The sequence below is a fragment of the Lepisosteus oculatus genome, chromosome 14 (assembly GCF_040954835.1).
Source record: "Lepisosteus oculatus isolate fLepOcu1 chromosome 14, fLepOcu1.hap2, whole genome shotgun sequence".
In the NCBI taxonomy this organism is placed as follows: Eukaryota; Metazoa; Chordata; class Actinopteri; order Semionotiformes; family Lepisosteidae; genus Lepisosteus; species Lepisosteus oculatus.
In genome coordinates, this window is record NC_090709.1 from 45,851,414 (window position 1) to 45,877,051 (window position 25,638).

The 25,638-nt window shown below is 39.8% G+C and overlaps 1 long non-coding RNA gene and 1 other non-coding gene across 5 annotated transcripts in view; both read right to left on the reverse strand.

The window, feature by feature from the left end:
- Positions 1 to 6,479, reverse strand: part of LOC138243111 (uncharacterized) — a 33,384-nt gene extending 26,905 nt beyond the window's left edge. For 2 of the 4 annotated variants that reach the window (XR_011191966.1, XR_011191965.1), the window contains exons 1-2: positions 6,354 to 6,479; positions 3,944 to 4,028 (exon numbers count right to left, since the gene is read on the reverse strand). This is a non-coding gene — a long non-coding RNA (uncharacterized lncRNA). Of the gene's footprint in view, positions 1 to 3,943; positions 4,029 to 5,922; positions 6,034 to 6,289; positions 6,334 to 6,353 lie in introns of those variants that run through there. The other 2 variants (XR_011191968.1, XR_011191967.1) reach the window with 2 other exon arrangements.
- Positions 6,480 to 16,553: 10,074 nt separating this feature from the next.
- Positions 16,554 to 16,666, reverse strand: trnal-caa (transfer RNA leucine (anticodon CAA)). Its single transcript has 2 exons — positions 16,629 to 16,666; positions 16,554 to 16,599 (listed from the first exon to the last, which is right to left on the reverse strand). It is a non-coding gene; the product is annotated as a tRNA-Leu (tRNA).
- Between the last annotated feature and the right edge of the window lie 8,972 nt (positions 16,667 to 25,638).

Here is a 25,638-nt window from a genome sequence, read left to right on the forward strand (position 1 = left end):
TGTGCTGTACATGATTTACCGAAGATTCAGGCAACCCTCCAAAACCATCTGATGCACAGCTTCCTGTTCTCAGCTTTACATATACTTCCATGTAGTCCTCACTTGTGTCTTCTAATTTGTATTTAATTGTGATGAATTTGTCAGTACCTTTGAGGATATTGAATACTTTATCAAATCCCCTTGATCTTCTCTGTTCGAGACATAAAGGCTTTGGTCCTTCAGTCTGTCAGTGTAGGACATTCTCCTGAGTCCCAAACTGTATCTGGTAGTTATCAGACCTAATTCTAACAGGAATATATATATATATTGTTGTTGTTGTTGTTGTTGTTGTTGTTTTAGTGTGTTGACCAAAAGTGTACACAGTATACCAAATGAGGCCTTACTATTACTATATTATGTGATTTTAACCTTTTAGTACTCCTGTTTGTCATATGTCCAGAGGCCATTTCCAGATGGAATAATGTCCCCTGAAACATTCTGTATTAATTTTGTAAGTACAGACAGTTGAGGCCTGGTTGACAGCTTAAATTGAAACTAATATAACATTCCCTGATTTGCATTCTGCTCTAATAGATGTATAATCTAACATTTTGTTTTGCCTTTCTTTCTTAATGTTTTTATTATTTCCAGGAATTGTCTAGAAGATATGTGCTCATATTATCCAATGTGTATACATTGCGTGTTCATGACTCGCTTGTGAGCATGTTTCCACACCTGTCTTTTCCTGATAATAACAGCAGAGCTGACCCATGTAAAACTATCCTCACTGTGAGGAAAAGGACTGCTTACCTTCCTCTTCTCAAGAAAATATGTTACACAGGCTCCACTGTGACTCTGCCATGTAGGAATGTTAATTAATTTGGGTAGTGTGGTGTCATATGAACAGTGACTCACAAACCTGGGAACTGACAGGCAGCTGTAGCACCAGACAGTTGCACAGAGAAATTCAATATAAAAATTGCACTCTCCATTCAACAAGATATATTAACATGTCCAACAACTGCATAGCTGCTTGTTTTAATTTTCATAGTTAGGGACACACTGTCACAACTACAGGAAGGGCTCTGTTTCAGTCTCACTACATTTGTTTCCACTGTGCATTTAAAACAGCCTTAAACTTTGAATAATACAATTTTATCTGTCAACATTGTAGTATGTACTGCATATTTCCAAACTTCAGTATCTCAGATTTACTGGTTTAACCGTAATTAACAATAAAACAGGATGGTTTTGAGACTTTATCTACTTACATGGGATCTCACTTGTTTAATGTTTTGATAATTTCATATCCTTATTTTTAACTTAATCTCAGCAAAATGTGTTTCCAGTGCTTTGGGTTTTACAAAAGAAACACAAATCTGGAAATAATTTCTCCTGGTGGCATAACTCAAGGGACCAATTGTATCGACCCCAAAGCAGCGAACCAACTGGAGTTCAGCCTGTGCAAAACTAGTGAGCAAACTTAAGATCAAATGCAATGAACATGGCTGAAATTTGTCCACAGCTCCATTCTGAACCTGTCCTGAATTACAATGAACCCAAAGTAACAACTGCTGCCCTCTAGATATTATTGTAGTAGTAGATTAATTTAAACCACCTCTTCACAGGTTTTAAGCAACTCAGTAGCGGACTAAGCACGGGATCCCATTAGAACTTTCCTGAACATAGTGGAAATGATACCTTCACTAAATGATGAACTTAGCATCTTTAGCTTGACATTTATTGTAAAATTTACCTACAATACTTGAGGGGCTTTCCAGACACAACAATTATTTATCAATACAAGTATTTATTAATAAAAGTGTAATCTGTTAATAATGAAGTTTAATATCTATCTTTATCAGTAGCTGTACTACAGATAATGCATGTTTAACCTAACACTAACCCTTTTGTATGTGATAGTTAATTTTTCAGATAACCAGGGGAGGGAAGAGAACTGAAATCAAGGAAATACAAATTGAAATGGAGTGTAATTCTTACATGTGTTCTGTTACATCTGGGAGTTAATTGAATAGATTTGTTGTATTTTTCTTTGGGATTTGACTCTTCACTTGTGTTTCTCAGGGAAAGCAGGGATATTGGGGATGCAAAGAATAAGTTGTACTGTATAGGCAAAGGTATGGGTAAGTTAAAGAAAAAAAAAACATATTATTAAAAGTGATAATCTAAGACAATTCTTTGGAACAGTGTCCTTTCTCATATCTGTGGCTGTGGTCCAACAATAATGGTGTTGAAATGTGCGGAAAGATTTGGAGACGAACAGGAGGCCCATCCAGTCGGTAACAAGGTTGAGCAAGACCGCACATGCCGCAGTGACGGTGCTGTTAATGGAATAGTACACAGACCACATGAAAGGCAAGGAAAAGGTGGTTTTAAAATTTCAAGATCAGAGGAACAGCAATTAACTGAAAAGATCTGTTACAGAGCTCTAAGTTTTCCTTTTTAGAGCTGTAAATGTAACTTGTTTTTGTAGATCAAATCCACATATTGATGTTAATTCTATTTAAAAAATAAAATGACTAACGCTGTTGGACATTAGATGATGCTTTGTGTAACATTTGTTTTCACTCAGCTGTAAGGAAAATGCACTACGCGCCTTTATTTTAATTAAAAACTCTTAATGTAGATGAGTTGTACAACAAACATTACAACAAATGCAGCCCCTGAAGTTGCATAACACTTACGTTAAAATTATTGCAGACACAAAAGTAGCTTATGCCTATTATAACACCGAAATAGCAATGTGTTTGCTTTATTTGTCTGAAGGATCTCTGTATGAATCAGTATAATTTATCAATGGAAATAAAAACTGCTATAATACATGTTCAAGCTTAACACGCACCTGCTATTATCGTTTGTTCGTTTGTGATTAAATGCAATTGAGTATCTCATAAGCAGTTACCTTCTCTGGTTTATTTCAATATAAATGCCGTTCTTAAATTCAAATTAACATTAAATTGCCAAGAACATTCAGTTATATATTAACACAAGACAGATAAATGAATAATTATGGCTGACATATTAACGCACTGAACAGACTAATTGAAAAGCTCTGATTCAGAGCACCGGCAGTTCTTGCTAATTTGAACAACAACGATGCTGAACCCTCAGCACCGTACTAAACACAAGTTCATTTGGTCCCCAGCTTTTTTTGGTCCCCAGCAGTTTTCGTTGCATCTGAACTCAGAGCTGGAGATGATCTCCTGATAGTACCGCATTAAGTACTCCGGAGCTTAAGCAGAGCGTGCTAAATCTGAAAGTTCGTTGAAATTGAATGATCTTGACACAGTGGCCTGTCTTGTAATCATGAGCCGAAAAGGTCGAAAGACACATCCTCACAATAAACACCTTTGCATTTCTGGGCACTTGTGCCATCGTTACTAATCTATTCTATCTGCGCTTCCAAACTATTCAATGTTGAGATTTTGACAGCTACATTTATGTATATGAAATACTATGAAGGCAAACATAGGATTACTGGGACTATTAGAAGCAGAACTAGAAGAAAGCAAAAACATTATAGGAGTCCCATTTACTAAGGTGTATTTGCCTAGATTTTAGTTCACTTCACTCCATAGAATATTAATCTACGTCACAGTATGTCTCCCAGAAATCTATCACAAATGATCAAAATGATGACACTTGCTTCAAGACTGGAATACAATTTCAGTTTTATATTTCAATACAGTATATTAACAGTCACTAATGTTTAAATTAAGTTCATATTAACGATATTATTTCAGTAATGCGTTTCTCCATCATTCAGAACTTTCCCTTGCGATCTGCTTAGCACTGTACTAACTTGGTTAGTGTAGTAACCTCTAGACGGCAGCAGCTGTTTGTGTTTGTTGCAACAGAGGATATATTTTAGTGCAGAGATAGCGACTAATTTCAGCTGCCAAGTCCTCTGCAATTGGTATTAGGAGTGATTTCCTTCGCTTACCTTTGTGCTGGAATCGGTCAGTACGATTCAATTTCTGTGCGGTTCCCCTCTGGTCCTGACCACAGCTCAGTTCTACAACGATGATCTGGTGTGCACAATAAATCAGCTATATTATATGTTGCTTTTAACCACAAAAAAATGCATTTGTGTTAGTCAGTTAGGTTAAATATTTTTATATCTGTAGCTTCTCCGATAAGAGGAGAAATCAGAAATGATAAAATGTCTAATTTAAAGCAAACAGATACCCATTTCTCTAACGTAAATGTGGGAGGAGACACTTCTATGGATTTTGTATTGTTTCAAAGTATTTGAAAATGAAATTAGAACATTTCTTGAATCTGTTTAACTGGAAAAAAAGATTGACTGGAAAAAAAGATTTTCAGTCCTAATCAGATTTTAATTTCCTCGAGGGCCACATTTTCTTCGGAAGAAAGGCCAGATGGCCAGACACAGGGAGGGTAGGTATTTTATGATGGAGGAATACGTAAAAAACAACACAATTTACACTTATAATAAATTAAATGAAACCCCTTATATTGTAATATTCAAATGAACAAATAAAACTAGAAGAAATATTCACATACATGTGTGCAAATTTAATGCGATATTTGGAATTGCTTAAGTGACAGAATGTCTGTTTCATCTTTGTAAATGTTTGTTCACACAAAATGTGGAGGCAGAAGACAGAAAACTTTAGAAAAGTTGCTCGTGGAATGTTCTTAAAACACCTTTCAGGCAGTGATTTATGTTTAACAAATCATTTTCCTTAAACAGATCCCTATACAAGTCATTCGCAGCAAAGTCAATTACTTCGAGCGGCAATTCAGGCTGAAGATCTTCAACTTCACTTGCAAAAGGGTTCTTGAACAATCTTATGTTCTGTGAGATACTGTTAAAATCTTGAAAACGGTCCTGAAATTTCTGCTTCAAATGTGAAATCACATTTAAAGTGAACGGGATCGGAAAAGGTTCGGCACATTCATTTCTGTACTTTTCACAAGTTGCGAACTGAACAAAATTGTTTGCTGCCACTTGTTTGTCCAAAAAGAATTATTGTCTGAAGAATTTTTGTCTGAAGGATTTTACGAGTGAAAACAAATCTGAAATTATAAAATTTGAAACAAATCTGAAATTATAGAATAGGTCGTGTCCTTTGAGTCATGAAAATATCGAATTCTGTGCGTAATTCACTAAATCTCTAGCACTTGGGTTTGCTGATCCAGCGAACCCCTCAGTGGTACGGAACGTCCGGATATTCACTTTCGATTTCAGATAGGAAGTTTTTAAACTGACGATGATTAAGGGAGGACTATCGTATACAATTCACTGTCACTATCCATTACTTCAGATAATTGTAATTTTTTATCGCACAAAGCCTGCTGATGAAAGATGATGAATACAGTGCAAAATAATCGTTTTTTCCCGGGTCTTCTGTGCGACGAGCAGTTGTATTAGATGACAGGTATATTTGTTCGAGCAAAGCAACTTTTTCTTTGTATATGCTGCCCATCAGTAAATGGTTTCCCTGCCTTAGCTATGACGTGCTATTTTGAAACTCGCCCTTACAATGGATTCTGATTGTTGTGATCGCTTTTTTAAATATTTCACGCTGATAATTTAAGTTTTTCTTCAGTGCTTCTACTTTATCTGAAATCATTTTGCCAATCACATCTGAGTATTTCTGTGCTTCGTATCGTAATGCCTTCGGATATTATACTCCTTGAGAACAGCGACGGTTTCTCTGCGTATTAAGCACAACGCTTTATATTGCTTTCAATCACGAAATAGTTTTCTCATTAAAAATACGGCACTCTTCGTCAACGTTTCTCCACTTAGCTGACATTTCGATGTAAAAAAACAATGCAAGAAAACTCAAGCACAACAAACGTGAACCTGAGGTAAAGGTTATTTAATTTAACACTTGCGCGTAAGCATGTAGTGGTGACGCTTTCCTCTGTTCTCGGGCCGGATAAAGATACCGTAGGTTGGAGACACTTGGGTTAATCCATTCGATCGCTGCATATTGTTAAATGCGGTGAACTCAGCGTTCTGTATAATGCGAGTCTGTTTAAAACCGTTCCTACAGCTGTATCTGAACAGGAGGAAGCGACAGTTACAAGCTGTACAGCTCTATCCTGTCCGGCGCCCTTTATCCTGGAGTTTTCGATAGTTACGTTTAAATCTCCTGTCAGTAACAAAAAAAGCCTAGACTCCAAACTAATCTCATTTCTATTACTTGAAACAGGTCCAGAGTGGGGGCTCTCTCTGTTAGTTTCAAAACTATTATTAGTTCAGACTAATTTAAAGCAGAAATCTAACATGCCAGCAATCTGCGCCACACGATACCTCCTTGTCCGAAGGCTGTGCTGAGTTTGAGATTGTGACTGATCAAAACAAATGATCATCTCACCTGTATCCTCCGGTCCTCCTCTGTGGTGCGAATCGGTAAGGTGGTGAAGGGGATTACCGCGCTGGAGTTTTATAAACACACATTTCCTTTCACTTTCGAGTTTTATCATGACTAGAACAGGGAGTAAGTAACTATCCTTCCTTTCACTTTCAACTTTTCATACTGATAAACTATTCGCGGAAATCCCAAAGAAAGAAAACTTCCTATAGAGACTACTACATTTTTCTAATATAAAACTTTGAAATATAAGCACTAAACAGTTAATCAGAACAGGTTTTAGACTACTTTGTATGTTAATTGAATTGTTTCCATAAAACACCTGCAATTGAGACAACTCACATAATCTGGTTATATTAAAGGGTCTGAGGTGCAGCTCATAAACCTGTCTAAATATTGTTGGATTGGGATTGATGGGTTAAACTAGTGTAGCGCCCTTGCCCAGTGATGAGGAGGAAGTTTGGAGATACTGTGGAAATGTCTATAGAGATAGGCCCCGTAGAAATGTGCAGTACACAAAATATGTCAGTTTACTTTGACTTTATCCTGTCCATACAGACAAGATTATCTTATTCTCAGAAACCAACCACACAGTGCTCTATAACCACCAATGAGGGCAATGTCTGACTGCTCTATACAGGGAAAGGTGTGTCTCAAATCTTTATCTGTACCTGGAGACATACTGTATCACCAACAGCCAGTCTCGTCTCTTCTGTTACCTCTAGCATACCTCCTGTCTGACATGATGTAATTTTTTTAACCCTGTGTAGCGTACATTTCTTTACACAGAAAAATACTTAAATTACAATTGCAATCAGCTAACTCCCGTCAGAGTCCTGACTCCTATGTAACAAACAGTTCTTTCCGGACCCTATGCGGACGACACAGTCCGACGGAGTGGGGAAACACTGGGGAAACGTCATGCAGGAATACGGGGCTGAAGACAAGGGGGCGTGTCCAAGGTGCGCTGGTGCACGGGGGAGGTGTGGCCGAGGCGAACAATCCCAAAGAGTAATCCTTAGAGTATCCAAAACACACGAGAAAGTCCAAAACCAGGAGATCCATCAAAACACGAAGTTAAAACCACGAAGGCCGGGTCGGAACCGGCGGACAGGGAACAGGAACTGTGTTGGAATGTGAGGTGGAATGATGAGTCCTCTGGGGCCGTGGCATAACAGTATGGAGTTTTCTTTCAGCAAGTGAGTCTCCTATTCCTGTGAATTGTGTAGGTCCACATATTAATGCCTGCAGGTTTTCAGTGTGACTGGATTGTTCAGGTGGGTGTTGGTGCTGTAGTGAGTCTCACCTGAGAACCGCTCTGACTCATCTGTAATGGAAAGGAGACTCTGGGGTCTCAGGTGCTGGGTAAGCTAAGCTATCTGAGCTGAGACCTGGGCCGTTAGAAATAACGGACAGACAGGATAAAGTGAAAGTTTAAGCTGTCCTGGACTGCTAATTAAAATAGTTAACACCTCAGTACTACTGTAATAATTTCAGAGGTGAAGCTCAGCCTTATTGTCATGGTCACTGCTAACTGAAGTGATAAAAACCCACTATGGAGGAATAGTTAGTGCTGTTATCTCAGCTGTAGAATCTGGATGCTGTGGTCAGTCTAATGGCCAGGGATGGTGTTCGTACAGATCCCTGTATAGAATAGACTGTACATTTTACTGTAGTACTGTAATATTGAATGTAGTAAACTGTCATATAAGTCCACCCAGTGGTGTGGAAACTTACCTGCTTTTTAAACCAGCTTCAGAAACTATGATGCTGAAGTTTTTTTAAATGGCGATAGATACAGGCCCTGTAGTAATATACAGTACTTCAATAACAGCTGTTTACTTTGGCCTTATCCAGTCAACCAGTGGGGTGTTAACCTGGCCATATAGACAAGATTATCTCATTCCCAGAAACTGACCATGCAGTGTTCTGTAAATACCAGTGAGGACAGAGCCTGACTGCTCAGTACCGGGAATGGCGTGTCTCAAGTCTTTATCTATAGCTGGAGACATACTATATCAACAACATGACATGATGCAGTTGTTTTAACCCAGTGCAGCATACTGCCCTACACACAGAAAAATTAAAAATAGAAACAGCTCAGTCCCATCAGAGCCCTGACTCCCAAAAGTCCCTTAACACATCGTTCACAGCAGCACTCAGGGAGGATACTAGCTGAGACAAAACAGTCTGTTTCTCTGAATGGAAAAGGCCCTGCAAAATATTTCACAGTGCTAAACCACTGCTAGATCAAGGTCTAAGTACAGTCTGACACTCCTCACCCCGAGCTACACTTTAATAATGTTCCTGTTGCTTGTGCGAACTAGAATTTCTTTCCTCATCTGTTACAGGCAAAATCAAGAACATCTCTGAGGCCATGATGGTCAAAACCATCCTAATCATTAACTGAACCCAGTAAATATTTTATCAAGAGCCACTAAGAGGACAAAGTCCTGCCCTTCAGATCACCAGGAAGAGAAGGAGAGAGAGAGATTGCTACACATACAGATGCAGCCATTCAAAATGCGAGGGCGATACCGCATTATTTTCCGGTGCGCTGTATGCAGTCTACCGCGAGTTACCGGTAAATACCGCTAGTTACCGTAAATTCTCCTATAATACGGCAAGCAAAATAATAGTATCCGGAATTTCCGCAAGGTGGAGCTAATAAAGCTCAACCTCTCGTGTTTGAGCTGTCGCCATCAAAGTCTTTAACGAAGATATTACTAATAGTATTAATAATGAATGACCTTGGACAAGCTGTAAGTGTAAACTCAAAAGTATTGCCCTGGTCCACATTCATTTTTTCATTGACCGTCTTTGTAAAAGTAACACCACAGCATTTCGCAATCACGCATTTGTTTCCAATCATGCAAAGTACAGTAATTTATGAGAATCGATTCACCATGCCTTTCACATGCTCATAAAAGAGATTGATTTAGGAGCATAAACATATCACCGTATGCAAACTGTACTGTATACAGTATGTATATGTATATTTAATGTCTTAACTGTGCCCGTTTAAGTATTGAATATTTATATGGAATTTTACCACTGAAGGGAAATCTTAGTGCCTGAGCATAAAAAGAATAGGAGCATACTGCAAAGCGTGTGAAGGCCATAAACGATATTCATTTTGCAACTTAAACATACAGTATATGGCTGGTCTCGGTACTTTAAAGAAAACATACACACCAGTATTCCATTTCTCCCTAAACATTTTAAGCATCGAAGTCTTTAACTAACGTGATACCGGAGTCAACAAGCATACTTTTAGAATTTAATTAAAAGGGAATATAATATGGAATCGCGTATCTAAAGAAATTAATAACGATATGATTATATTCGTGTACTGCGACAGGGCTGCGTAGGGCTGTTTCGCCTCTCTCTTCATGTGAATTCCCTTGTAGCCCACTGGTCTACGTGCTCGATTACCAACTCACGGGCTGTGTGTTCAAATCCAGCTGGTGCTGGACTTTTCTTTTAACAAACATTTCTTCGAAAAAATAGAATAGCAATATTATGGACAATCAATTGACTTTTATATTTCAAAATATCACAACATGATCGATTCTAAGTCATTTTTGATAATGATGAATAGTCACCTTCTTCCCTTCTGACAACGGTCCCTGCTTCTGCTTCCTGCTTCTATTGTGTGTGTGTGTAATAGAGTAAATTTTTATAGAGAAATGGAGGCTGGACAGTATGCGTTACAATATAAACATTTATATTGATTTAAATCGTGTTTTGATATAAATCGCAAACTCATTTTTTATTATGTGTTTTTTTAATCATAATCAGACTAATGCAACATAAATTGATACAGTATCTTTGTCTTCTAAGTATCTTAATAAATTTTCAGCATAGCTTTCTACCCGTTTAGATTTATTTTTCTTGGGATTTTGGGATCAAACGTGGAAGGATTAGATTGTAATCATTTTTATTTTTCAAATACGTTTTAGAAAAGTGTAATCTATACCTGCCCAGACTGTACGCCTTCCTTAACCCCGCCCTGACCACTTTCACTCCTGTCCTGCTCTTCCCCACGCACCCCAGCCGGGCTCTTCGGCCTCTGCCCGGGACGAATGTATATTTTGATCTTTACACCCGGCGTGGCACCGAGGGAGCGTCTGCATTTATAACTTAGTTTTTAAAATTAGTCAAGCAATATGAAGCATCTCCTTTTACTTTTAAGTCCCTTAAATACATTGAGCACAGCTTTCTCACCACTTAAGATTACTTTTTGATACCATCCTTACACAAAGCAGAAACTTTCCGATGACATACAGTACAAGTGGAAAGATTACAGATTTTAATCGTCTTTAATTTTGTTACGTTATACGTTTTAGGAACATTTCATCTAAACAAACACCACAAAACTATTCTCGATTGTATTTCTGAGTGTTATGTTACATCTACAGTAGTTCACTGCTTTAAATACATTGAATTAAGAAAGTTAGATGTAGCACTTTAGATCTTTTTTTTCTGAACCAGGGAAAATCTGATCATGTTTCTCTATAACAATAATAAAAAACATTATTTTACATATCACTTTTAAAAGTGGCATCTCAAAGCAAAAACGTAGATGGGAAAAACAGTTAAAAGGGAGAAAAGTAAATACCAGACAAACGCAAACGCGTTTTTAATAAAAATGCTTTTATTCATTCAGCAGAGAGTGAGAGGGACATCCAGCAGAGGGAGACACACACACACAGGTTTCCATTGACAAAAGTAATTGTTTTTTTACATTCCTCTTGTCTAACAGGAATGTTGTGTTTGTGGACAGACTGTTAGACGAGAGGAAAAGAGCACCTCCTTCTACGAAGCATTTCGTTGATCCGATCACGAATTATTTTCCAGTCGCACAAAGTAAGGGTTGAGAATCTCCGATTCACCATGCTACTAATGGTTTCCGGGAGATTGCAAGGCAAGGCACTTTTGCCTCTGGACCCATCAAAATTTACAGATGTGGTCCACCCCCAGTAAATTTCAAAAGTCACAAGATTTCGAAACATGAGGGTGGCGTAGCGGTCGGCTCTTGTTTTCCCGTCTATGCCGATGCACTGCAAGTACAACCCTCCCTCCATCTCCTGAGTGATGGGTAGCAGTTGGACATCTGGGAGAATTATTTTTCCCACTGGCGTCTGTGACTTCTGCTGTGCTTCCTGGGGGGAGATAGACAACGGGGACAGCATCAACCAATTCCCATGCGGTGGTGAACTGAGAGGCCGGGATGGAGTGTACTGAGGCGGTGTGTGCTCTGCGGGGGGCAGAGCTTCCGCCAGGCATTGCAACCTGCGCGGCGGGGAGAGGCACTTTTCGAGAGACAGCTGCTCAACTGTTTGACTGCTGGAACATACTGTCTCCTTCCTCTGCATTTTCAGGAGTGTCTCTAGCCTCCCAGTCCTCCCCAGTAATGCGTCGTACTGCTCCCGCTGCTGCCGAAATGTCTCCACACAGGTGCTGCTTCTACAGGTTGGCACCCTGGCCAGTGGCCGAGAGCAGAGACCCACGGCCTGTGGCAAAATAACATAATTCATGTAAGAAATAAAGTCACACAGTAGTATTCATCAGTCGCGGAACAGAAGTCAAAATAAACTTTTCTTTTTTTCCGTCTTACCGCTTTCTTTTTTACTGTCCTGGTGGTAGATCGTTTCGCCCGTGCGGTGTTTTCTTGAAGAACAGGCTACAAAGAAATAATTATAATTGAATTTAAAATTCAAAACGGCAATAATACCTTGTAATATACGCTGTAATAACGTATTTCAGATGAAGTCTGCTGTATTTGCTTACCCTTCGCTCTTTGGAAGCTGGGGCGGCAGAAGCACCCCGTCTCTTCCCGTAAAAGGTCTTGGTCTCCATACTGTACTGTGGTCGCTGTAGTGCAGGTTCGCAGTTTTTTTTGTGATGGGAGCTCACCCAATCCCTTTGTGTATTTATGCTATATTCACATGTACGGCTAGAATGTTCATTGGTGAATGTTCAAAGGTGGGTGCCTCTTGCCGAAGTCTGGAGACATTAGAGGCTTGCCACACCCGGACTGTTAAACCAACGCATTAGCACGTCAAAGCCCATTGAGGAGCCGGGCGCAATAATTGTTTTGTCCCTTGATTTACTGATCTGCATTAATTATGGAAATCGAGTTCCTGCTCTTTGCAGACGACCTGGTCCCGCTGTCGCCCACAGAACAGAGGCTGCGCCAGAACCTGGCGCTGCTGGAGCAGCACTGTCAGACCTGGGCGCCGACAGTCAATCTGGACAAGACCAGAGTTATGGTTTTCCAGAAAAAAAGCCAGACCTCAGGGAAACAGGTACAAATTCACACTTAACAACACATTAACACCAAACAACGTTTGTATTATATTCCCTATTAATCAAACTCTAAGAGTATGTACCGGCTTGTCCACTCCTCCCGCCCCTCTCTGTGTACAGTAGAGCCTACTGTCCAGCCAGCACATGTCCACAGACATTCACAACAGTGACTTATCATAAAACGTTAAATTATTTGTTGTTTTTCAGGAAGTTAAAAAAAACACTTGAAATACTTATCCAGTCTCTCGAAATAAAGTTATTTTTCAAGCAATGCAACAAACGTCTGGCAATGTGTTTTTTTTAATCCAACATTGACAGCCACATCTTAAATCTTGCCAGTCAGCTCTTTTTTCTCTATTTGAATTGTGGCTTACACTTCGCACGACTTTAAAAGCTAGAAAGACTGGTTTCGATTCATATTAGCTGGCGAGCCTTGTTAACAAAAAAACAGACAATACACAGGGAGGGGGAGGTCAAGCCAGAGAGAGAGTTTTTTACCCTCTGTCTAAAAACCCAAATAACCCGGGACTGAGACTCTGGGGGGATCATTGCGTGGTACAGAGCGGAGCTCAGTCAATTCTTATGGAATGTGTTTTCTTTCTTCTTTTTTTCAGCATTGAATAAACCTGTTACTTGATTCATATGGATGCCTGGTTCCGCCGGGGATTCAAAACATTTTTTATTTTTTTTTAAATCGGGTATCAAAGGGAATAGCAGTATAACCCTGTTCATGCACAAACAGTGGCATGTTACATTATTCATTTGGGTGTCTCCTCTTCCCAGAAAGCTCTAAATTGCATTTTGAGCGCGGTTTTTGACTTTTTTTAAATTGCATTTTGAGCGCGGACAGCACATACAAGGGTTAATTGCACAATGAACTGCGCCAAGAAATTTAAAATAGTCTTCTTTAGGTGTGATACAGTCTTTTAATACAGTCTTTGCTGTGCTCTTGAGGGTCCTTGTGGTATTTCGAGCTCTGGTTGAATGATAAGTGTCGCAGTTTAAAGTGTCGCAGTTTATTTATGGGTTGCAATTTAGAAAAAGTCAAAAACCCGCACTCAAAATGCAATTTAGAGCTTTCTGGCAAGAGGAGACACCCAAATTAATAATGTAACATGCCACTGTTTGTGCATGAACAAAGTAATACTGAGATTTTCCTAAGATACGCGATTAAAAAAAATAAATTTTTTGAATCCCCGGCGGAACACATTCCATAAGAATTCCATTTATACAGTATATCGCCTTTAAACACATATATTTAAACACGCGTTTACGACTTAAATCAAAACGCGATTCAAATCAATATAAATGTTTATTTTGTAACGCATAGGTGACTATTCATTGTTATTAAAAATACTTAAATTCGATCATGTTGTGATATTTAGAAATATAAATTTGTTTGGTGCGAGTGAGATTTTATTTAATCTCTGACCAAGGGAAACATTTCATTTTTTCAAAGAAATATTTGTTAAAAAATAAAGTCATAGTTACATGGGATTCAATCACAGACCGTATAACATGGGAATCAGCAAACTAACACACAGCGCCACCAGATCTGACAATGCTATAAAAACGCTATAAAATAATGTGACTAGGCACAGAAAAAGTTGACAGCACAGTACAATAATAAATGCTGACCATGACTTTAGAAGCATAAATTACCTTACACTCAATTTAAACACAAGCTGTCTTTAGCCCTCTAAGCTGGTTCATACAGAAATGTAGAGATCCAGGCTCAGAACACACAGCTTCATTAGCGAATACATATGCAGGACAACTAGAGAAGACGTTTTACAGTGGATGGATTTTTAGAAACATCCCATCAGTGACATCACTGAAGTCAACTCCTAGGTACTATAACTGTCGTGTGGATAGTTTCACAAGAATCAGACAAAGGTTTAAGCATCGCTTGTTCTAGATAAAACTGCAAAAAAAAAACAACAACCCATAATGTACTTCTTTGCGGCTCTGTTTGCCCAAATCATATATTCACAACGTGAAATTAGAAAATAATATTACGTAACCAAAATCCGCAATATGGAAACAGAACCTGTGCAATTGTTCACAGGTGATGTACTCGTAACATTTTTACAAGACGAACTACAACATTTAAAAAATGACTTGTATGTACTTGATATCTCTAATCAATCCACGGCGATATAGTTAAAGCAGAGTCCCCGCACAAAACGAAACTAAAACGCCCTGGGCATACCGTTTCGCGCTTCTTATCAGATGCTCAAAAGTAATTTGACCGTATGAAATGCATAATATAAACCTAGAAACATATACGTGAGCAGTATTTACGTAGTATCGGTGTCAAGACATACCTCTCAAATACTGTAAATCAAGTTAAAAATATCTCAAGACCGATTCTGGTCATAATGAAACCATGTTTCGTGTATGTTTTCTTTAAAGTACCGAGACCAGCCATATACTGTATGTTTATGTTCCAAAATTAATATTGTTTATGGCCTTCACACGCCTTACAGTATGCTCCTATTCTTTTTATGCTCAGCTATTAAGATTTCCCTTCAGTGGTAAAATTCCATATGAATATTCAATACTACAACGGGCACAGTAAAGACGTTTACAATATATTTTTCTACGACAGACCAACAGACCAAGAGTGCCCCTGTCGGTCAACCAATCACGTACCGCGGTACCCCGCGTCATCTTGCGTCATATTCCGCCAAAATGCGCGACGCCGTAGCCAATTACCTCCAGTACGTGTCTGTACCGGGCACTTTGAATGGCTGCATCTGTATAAATTGAATTGTTCTATTTTTCAGGCTTGCATATCATATTTCAGTTAAACCTTTTCTTCTATAGTAATTTCATTTGATATTAAAATTAGTCCTGATTTAAGAATTTTATAATAAGTTTCAGTTTCAGTTTAATCATGCCCAGAAGCTACCAAAACTGGTAACGTTCACATAATGTGTAATGCAAAAGCAGCAGTTGGGGTGGGAAACAAAAGGCATTTCTTGGTATGAATCCTAAAACTTCATAGATGGCGTTCTAGGACTTCTCGCTTCAGATAAAGCTGTCAATACATCATAGATTTCTACTCAATCAATATAAGCAGTGTTATCACCACCGAACGCTAAATATAGATCCTGGCAATAATTCATGAGTTGTTTGTTAGAAAATTGTTTATGGTTTTTTTTTTACATATTTTCAATACCAGACAAAAAGTCGGAAGTTTCAATTTCATGCAACTGATGAAATCTCTCTTCGATGGAAGTTATAAGTACAGTACATCCAAAATACTGCGGAATCAATCAAATTTACATGTTTCTTGTGGATCCAGAAGATCATTTTGAGACTCAAAACATGCCTGTCTTTTCTTTTTTCGAGGACGAAGGAGTAGCAGCAGGAGTAGCAGTTATGGCAAGAACGTGTTTAGAGTTCAGCACTTCTCATTTCTAATGCAGAGCCATCGACTCAGAAAGCACCGCCCTCGATAAAAGAAATTGCAGAATTGGTCTGTTCATGCTGCCTACAGGCTTTGAATTGCTGGCATTTTCTGCAAGCGTTCCTTTTTGAGGGTTCATGAAATTCCTCACATTTGAGCCAACACTAAAATATTTCATTCGGGGTCGCCTAATTCATAGTGCAAACCGAATCTACAGGGGAATGCTGTGGCACATGAAGCCGTTTGTTATTCTGTTGTGAGGTGTGAGGGGCGGAATGCAAATCCAGTTGGTGAATAGAAAATGAAACAGGAGTCACTTCTTGAGCTACGAATTCCAAAAAGTATGAAAACCTGTGCATTTTAACAGTGCAGAATACTCACAAATTGCACTGAGTTGCTTGCTTTCTTCTGCTGCTTTTATATTTCAGTCATTCACTGTAGCACTGGAACAATTCAAGAGAGCTAAAAGCAGAAGCTGTCGGGAGTGGGATTTGAACCCACGCCTCCATTTGGAGACCAGAACACCCAAGCCAGCTGGAAAGACACATGTCCTTGAGTCTGGCGCCTTAGACTACTCGGCCACCCTGACAAGCGAGAGCAATTGGTGTGCTGAATGCACCAGTAGTTGACTAAACTGAGTTTCCATCCTGAAATGATTTGCTTGCGAAGAGCCAAGTTGCCTTGAATGGATCTTGGAAAACAAATATATGGATGGATTGTTATTCGGTTGTGAGTTTTGAGGGGCGTATTATAAATTGAGTTGGTGAAAAGGCGCTTTTTGTTAGTCTGTCGGGAGGCTGCACAAGGTGTTTAGAGGGAGAACTTCTAAAAGGCAGGCTCTCTATGTTTAACATCAAGAAAGATTTTTTTTTTCTCAATGGAAATGCTCTTTGGCGCTACGTAAAGTAGGGAACAACGTCTGGCGAGACCACTTTTGAGCCAGTGCAAATAGTAATGTGCCACCAAGTACATTTAATATTGGCTGTGGTAGCGAGCTGCTTTTGTTTGTGAAGCTTTTACTTCTTTATGCTGAATCATCGGCAGGAGTAGCTTATTAAATCTTTTCTCATAGTGCTCCATCAAAAATACCTTGTCCATGTTCAAAAGAGATCAGGGGATCTACTTCATGCTTTCACATGGCATACCTAACACGAAAGATTTAAATGGGGAATTGACTGTGCTTCTTGATGTTGTTCCTGTGGTTGCCTTGGTTACAATGGTGAACGTTCTTCCACGTTCTGCTAGAGTATCCACTGGGTGGGCTTTATCAATTGGCTCGGACAGGTCACCAGTGCTCCGTCTCCAGAAAAATAATCAGCACTGTCTTTTTTCTGTGCGCATGACCGTCTTTTAAAACATATAAAATCACGAGTTCATTGATTTCTCCAAATAACAACAATACATTTTAACCCTTCAATCCAATAGTTTTACTCCAAGTAAAAAGCAGCGCAATATATAGAGAGATGATATTCAAAGATTTCAACGTTCTTATTGGATTGCCTGTATGCAGATATCGCTCAGAATTGCTAATATGATTTTAATTCAGTTTTTCTCTACTACTTTCAGAGTCTTTTATTGACCTTGCTGAAGCAGAGAAGTGACAATCACAAATGTGACCAGTTGTGCAGCTGTTTCTGGTTAATAATAATTAATGCAAAATAAAAAACAGCTCCTTGCATTAAGAGCAAGAGCAACCAACGCACTCGCTTGTTGAGTTGGGTATTTTCCGAGCTACTCTTCCTTAGCTGTGTAGAGGTTTGATGGGTTTACTGAGACAATTACTGAGACTGAGGCAGTAATCACGAGGTGGTTCGTTGTGGCTTTTAGAAAATCAATCGTCAGAACAACTAACAACGCACACACACGGGTTCAATACACGAGATACAGTGATTAATATAAATTGTGCACCAAAAATATACCAGTCTGCCTGGATACAAGCGGCAGACCTTACTGTGAGGGTTATCAATATACAAGGTACAGTGCCTTGCGAAAGTATTCGGCCCCCTTGAACTTTTCAACCTTTTGCCACATTTCAGGCTTCAAACATAAAGATATAAATTTTTTATTTTATGTGAAGAATCACCAACAAGTGGGACACAATTGTGAAGTGGAACGAAATCTATTGGATTTTTGAAACTTTTTTAACTAATAAAAAAATGAAAAGTGGGGCGTGCAAAATTATTCGGCCCCCTTGCGTTAATACTTTGTAGAGCCACCTTTTGCTGCGATTACAGCTGCAAGTCGCTTGGGGTATGTCTCTATCAGTTTTGCACATCGAGAGACTGAAATCCTTGCCCATTCTTCCTTGCAAAACAGCTCGAGCTCAGTGAGGTTGGATGGAGAGCGTTTGTAAAATAGCAGTTTTCAGCTCTTTCCACAGATTCTCGATTGGATTCAGGTCTGGACTTTGACTTGGCCATTCAAACACCTGGATACGTTTATTTGTGAACCATTCCTTTGTAGATTTTGCTGTATGTTTGGGATCATTGTCTTGTTGGAAGATAAATCTCCGTCCCAGTTTCAGGTCTTTTGCAGACTCCAACAGGTTTTCATCCAGAATGGTCCTGTATTTGGCTGCATCCATCTTCCCCTCAATTTTAACCATCTTCCCTGTCCCTGCTGAAGAAAAGCAGGCCCAAACCATGATGCTGCCACCACCATGTTTGACAGTGGGGATGGTGTGTTGAGGGTGATGAGCTGTGTTGCTTTTACGCCAAACATATCATTTTGCATTGTGGCCAAAAAGTTCGATTTTGGTTTCATCTGACCAGAGCACCTTCTTCCATATGTTTGGGGTGTCTCCCAGGTGGCTTGTGGCAAACGTTAGACGAGACTTTTTATGGATATCTTTGAGAAATGGCTTTCTTCTTGCCACTCTTCCATAAAGGCCAGATTTGTGCAGTGTAAGACTGATTGTTGTCCTATGGACAGACTCTCCCACCTCAGCTGTAGTTCTCTGCAGTTCATCCAGAGTGATCATGGGCCTCTTGGCTACATCTCTGATCAGTCTTCTCCTTGTCTGAGCTGAAAGTTTAGAGGGACGGCCAGGTCTTGGTAGATTTGCAGTGGTCTGATACTCCTTCCATTTCAAGATGATCGCTTGCACAGTGCTCCTTGGGATGTTTGAAGCTTGGGAAATCTTTTTGTATCCAAATCCAGCTTTAAACTTCTCCACAACAGTATTACGGACCTGCCTGGTGTGTTCCTTGGTCTTCATGATGCTCTCTGCGCTTTCAACAGAACCTTGAGACTATCACAGAGCAGGTGCATTTATACAGAGACTTGATTACACACAGGTGGATTCTATTTATCACCATCAGTCATTTAGGACAACATTGGATCATTCAGAGATCCTCGCTGAACTTCTGGAGTGAGTTTGCTGTAAAGGGGCCGAATAATTTTGCACGCCCCACTTTTCATTTTTTTATTAGTTAAAAAAAGTTTCAAAAATCCAATAGATTTCGTTCCACTTCACAATTGTGTCCCACTTGTTGGTGATTCTTCACATAAAATAAAAAATGTATATCTTTATGTTTGAAGCCTGAAATGTGGCAAAAGGTTGAAAAGTTCAAGGGGGCCGAATACTTTCGCAAGGCACTGTATATAATCTCGAAGAGATGCAAACACAAAGAGATACACAACAGAGAATATATGTCAATATATATCGTTCGGTTACCAAATCGCTAATTAGTGTTATTACCCACTGTTACTCTAAACTCGGAAGTAAATGCAATACTCATGAATTAAATTGATAACAACTTGTGTTGAGGTACAATTGAATTCTCGAGACGCAATGTAGAACATGGGGTTTACTTATCCACTGTGTATGGATTTGGAATTTCCAGGCACGAACACCAAACCAGCTGACAGGCTCTGTTGCAGCCTCGGTTCCAGCGGTTGTCCAATGGGCGTTGTCCCAGCGTCCTCTGGCTACCGGCCAACCAGTCGAGGTGCAGCTCGGAGTTGGACGGGCGGAGGAATCTAACCGTGGCGCGCAGGGCAGTTGTTGCTCCGAGGGGATCTACCAGCAGTCCGGCTGGCTAGTAGAAAGTATCTATGCACAGAGTGTGACCGCAAGTCCTCACAAGTCACTCTTTTGCCCGGGAAGAAGCTGGTTCGTTCCCGGACCAGCGCTGCTTCTGAATAAGCTATTCAGGTTGTCGACGGGGGTCCAACTGTAGGCTGCCATTGATCAAGCAGAGCATTCACGTTGGTAGAATTCTGAGTACGTACGGGATCCTCGGCCTCGCGCTTTGATCAAAGACCAAGTCCCAGCGCAGACAACCGCAGCTGTCACGTGATTGTCTCTGAGGATGCGCGAAAATGGCCAAGGAGAGCCCCGATCTGAGCTTCCAAGTCCCAGTGCAGACAACAGCAGTTGTCACGTGATTGTCTCTGAGGATGCGCGGAAATGGCCAAGGAGAGCCCCGATCTGAGCTTGCGCTCCCTTTTTGACCAAGACACAGATGTGTGCTGATTGGTTGAGAGTTTGGCTGGCATTGGAGACCCACGTGGTGTTACCACGCCCTGCCAATCCCTGATTGGTTGATCAAGGTGAGATATGAGTCACTTACTCCTGACACTTAGGAATACAGTCCAGATGTCCATTCGGCACTCCCTAGACAGATAGGCGCCAATGGATGACCATTGATCATGATAGTTAGGCTTAGCTAAGTGCATCTCCGTTTAAGAGCTGTCCCTTATCAAAAGAAAACATCTTAAATCAGCCTGCATGAATACTTTCTCAGTGGCTGCACCACAGAGAGGGAGAGTGAGATGGGGCCTCATTTAGGAAAGCTCAGCAATGCTTAATTCTGTCTTATTAACAAGCATTGCCGCTACAGCTGTAAACTTATTTGGTGAGCATGGACCTCTGAGAAGGAGTCTGAATCCATCAAGAAGACAGGAATTCTAATATCGCACTGCCGTCTTGTGTACAAAATATTTGTTCAGCTCTAACGTCTGTGTGCGTTGACAAGGCATCTCAAAAGGACGTATTAAATAAGAAAATTATCCTTTCTGTTACCATTCCTGCGGTTGGAGCGTTGTTTCACCCTTTTACGTTCTACAATATTTACAGACAAGGTTTTATCACTGGAGTTGTGAACAAGTGTGCATCAGTCCATGAAAATCATCAGTACTGCTGTTTTACTATGCATAGTTTAATCAAGAGCACTTAAAAGATGCAAAAGATGGATTGTGTTCTGTGAGCACCTGCACATCTCTAAGTCACTTCCACAACCTTCTATGTCGGGGATGTTCAGATGCAGCCATTCAAAATGGGTGAGGTATTTCGCGGCATACCGCGACACGCCCACCGGGGTATCACGCGGTTCACGTGTGTCACGCGACTAACTATCCGGCGTCGCCTTGTAAAACCGCCAGGGGGAGCTTAACGTCTCATGTACAGCATTTGAGCCTTTAATTTTGAACTGTGTATTAAAGCATGTTAATCATCAGTCATTAAAATGTTGGTATATTTTATGAAAGCAAGATTGCTCAGTTGGACAAAAGTACACAACCTACCTTTATCAGAAATATTTATGCATCAAAGCCTTTACGGAAGATATTACTAATAGTATTAATAATGGATGACTTTGGACAAGCTGTATACTCAAAGTATAATTTCTTTAGCACATTTGCCATACTTTGTCAGGCATTTTGTTTTACTTCAACGGGCATAAAAACTTCCTTGCTTTTAACAGGGCGTTTCATAATTTCTAACTACGAAAATGATTTAAAATGCGACACCTATCATGAAAAGAAAAAAATACACACCAGTATTCCATTTCTCCCTAAACATTGTAAGCTTTGAAGTCTTTAACTAACGTGATACCGGAGTCAACAAGCATACTTTTAGAATTTGATTAAAAGGGAATATAATATGGAATCGCGTATCTCAATAATTTAATAACGGTATGATTATATCCGTGTACTGCGGCAGGGCTGTGTAGGGCTGTATCGCCTGCCTGTTCATGCGAGCTGTCTTGTAGCCTACTGGTCTAGGTGTGTGACTACCAGCTAACAGGTTGTGTGTTTGAATCCAGCTGGTGCTGGACCTTCCAGTTTTATTTATTTATTTTTTAATCGCGTAACATAAACATATTACCGTATGCAAACTGTACTGTATACAATATGTATATGTATATTTAATGTCTTAACTGTGCCCGTTTAAGTATTGAATATTCATATCTAATTTTACCACTGAAGGGAAATCTTAACATAAACATACAGTATATGGCTGGTCTCGGTACTTTAAAGAAAAAAATACACACCAGTATTCCATTTCTCCCTAAACATTGTAAGCTTCGAAGTCTTTAACTAACGTGATACCGGAGTCAACAAGCATACTTTTAGAATTTGATTAAAAGGGAATATAATATGGAATCGCGTATCTCAAGAAATTAATAACGATATAATTATATTCATGTTGCAAAAGAACTGCAACGGACATAAAAACTCCCTTGCATGGTTTCATTACGACCAGAATCGGTCTTGAGATATTTTTAACTTGATTTACAGTATTTGAGAGGTATGTCTTAACACCGATACTACAGTGCTTAAGTACTGCTCACGTATATGTTTCTAGGTTTATATTATGCATTTCATACGGTCAAATTACTTTTGAGCAACTAATAAGAAGCGCGAAACAGTATGCGTTTTACTTTTGTTTTGTGCTGGAACCCGTGGATTGATTAGAGATATCAAGTACATACAAGTCATTTTTTAAATGTTGTAGTTCGTCTTGAAAAAATGTTACGAGTACATCATCTATCAACAATCACACAGGTTCTGTTTCCATAATGGTAGTGGGGGCAGGGTGTGTGGGAACAGGTTTGGTTGAAATTGCATTGGAGATCTATGTTCTTCACACCTGAAACATTTTCTCTGAAAGCATTTTCTTCGCAGTTTAACCGATCTTGCTACAGCATGTTACAGTTTACTATTATTAACCATATTAATTTTAAGTGCTTAATGTAAAATCTTGTGAAAATATATTTTCATTGTTCAAATATACATTAAGTCTGACTATCATATAATAAGTTAAATACAAAACTAAAGAAAAAATAGGGTTAAATATAATTCAAAATATTTTGCTAACAATGTTAACTGTTTATGAATAATAAAATGTATTAACTAAGGAGTAGGATGGCACAGTTGTTAGTATGTTTTTTGTTTTGTTTCTTTTTCATAAATACAACAGTAGTACCTGATGTCTCAGTGGCTTTCAAAATTAAATTATGCATGCAAACCTGTGAACTAGAAAGATAACTAAGATATCCATCCATTATATTTCATAATATCCATGAAATATATGGCGCCAGGGCACCTCACCGTGTCAGGCCACCAGTGTGTCACACATATTTCAGCGCCATATACGCGATTAAAAAATAAATAAATAAAACTGGAAGGTCCAGCACCAGCTGGATTTGAACACACAACCTGCAAGCTGGTAGTCACGCACCTAGACCAGTAGGCTACAAGACAGCTCGCATGAACAGGCAGGCGATACAGCCCTACACAGCCCTGCCACAGTACACGGATATAATCATACCGTTATTAAATTCTTGAGATACGCGATTCCATATTATATTCCCTTTTAATCAAATTCTAAAAGTATGCTTGTTGACTCCAGTATCACGTTAGTTAAAGACTTCGAAGCTTACAATGTTTAGGGAGAAATGGAATACTGGTGTGTATTTTTTTCTTTAAAGTACCAAGACCAGCCATGTACTGTATGTTTATGTTCCAAAATTAATATCATTTATGGCCTTCACACGCGTTACAGTATGCTCCTATTCTTTTTATGCTCAGCTACTAAGATTTCCCTTCAGTGGTAAAATTCAATATCTACAACGGGCTCAGTAAAGACGTTTACAGTAAGTCTTTCTACGACAGACCAACGGACCACGAGTGCCCCTGTCGGTCAACCAATCACGCACCGCGGTACCCCGTGTCATCTTACCTGCGGTACGTGTCTGTACCGCTCACTTTGAATGGCTGCATCTGTACACACATAGACACCGCATCCACTCTTAGGTACAGATACACTATAACTAACACTAATGCAGATACTGCCAATATTACAACACTAACACTATCATCAAACCCTATCATTGTTACTAACACTGACAAAAACAACTACTAGACTAATAATATGTATAATAACAGTAATACTGTCATGAAACCTAACATGATGATGAGTGTTAATACTCTGACACTAACAGTATAATTATCACTAAATTTAACATGAAAACTAGCATTAAAACTAAATTTAAAAGTATCTATCATCACAAAGTCACATGTATACTTGTATTATTAGTAAAACTACCAGATATACTCTCACTAATATTAACATGAATACTAGCATTAATACTGAAACTATCAGTAATGTCATGATCATTAATACTCACATAGACACTACACACAGTCTATTTCCCTGCACTATTTCACTCTTGCTTCCTTCCAATAAGGACGGAGCTGCGGGAGAAAGGGCGTTATAGATGATCGCTGTGAAGAGCTGCTGCTGTGCTTTGACATCTGAGCTCTGTGGAAAACGATCTCAATACAATTCTGAAAAACGCGACTCCCAGAACGCCAGCCGAACAAGTCTCCACAGCCGAAGCTGTATCTGCTAGGCGGCGCAGTTGTCGTGCACAAAGAAGGCTTTGAAAAGCATCAAAAGCATGTCATTCCGAGTTGGTCGTTTGTGTTTTCCGTTCAGATGTGAAATAACGGGAGACAGAGAGCGATGTCTTCCTCGTTAGAGACCGTGGTTTGATTCCCCGACAGTGAGTTGCTCTCCTTCTACCTCCTTAGAGAAAGGACTGCCTTTCACTTCTCTGCATTTTCTTTCACAGCGTCGTGCACCTTTTCATCACTTTCAGAGCCTGTGCACAGCACACGACTCGCCATCAGGATGCGCATTGAAGTGACAGCAGGAAGCTTTGCGACATGCACTGTGCAGATCCCATAGATCCCCACACTAGGAATCCCCAAACAGTGAGCGTGGCCACTGTGTTTCCACCCGGTTTTGAACCAGCGACCTTTCGCGTGTGAGGCAAACGTGAGAACCACTACACAACGGAAACGATGGGAAACCATGCACAGTGACCCAGCGCTGAGCTTCGCCAATGCTATTCAGCTGCTTCCAGTGCCTTCGTTGGAGTGCGCCGATTGACCGTGCTCACCAGAGACCAGCACGCCTGTCATGGACGGAGCAGGAAAGGCTACGCCACATTCTACAGCCCTCTCCACGCAATCGACGCAATCGGGCTACTGAAGTGGAGAAAATCTCCTCTCCAGAAAGTGCAAATATCATCTTGGAGAGTATAAATTCTATTGCCGAAGGTCAACACTATCTACCAGAGTCACCCCTCCCACCTCCTGCAGGTTTCCGAGCTGCAGTGATGATCACTTCGGCTCACAAGCGAGAGGTCCTCGGTTGGAAACACGCGCCCCTTCTTCTTGTACGTTTTGCACATGATCGAGTGGTTTTAGTGTGGCTCCTTCGTACACGGTGCTGATCTTTTGGAAAGCAGGAGGCAAAACTGACACATT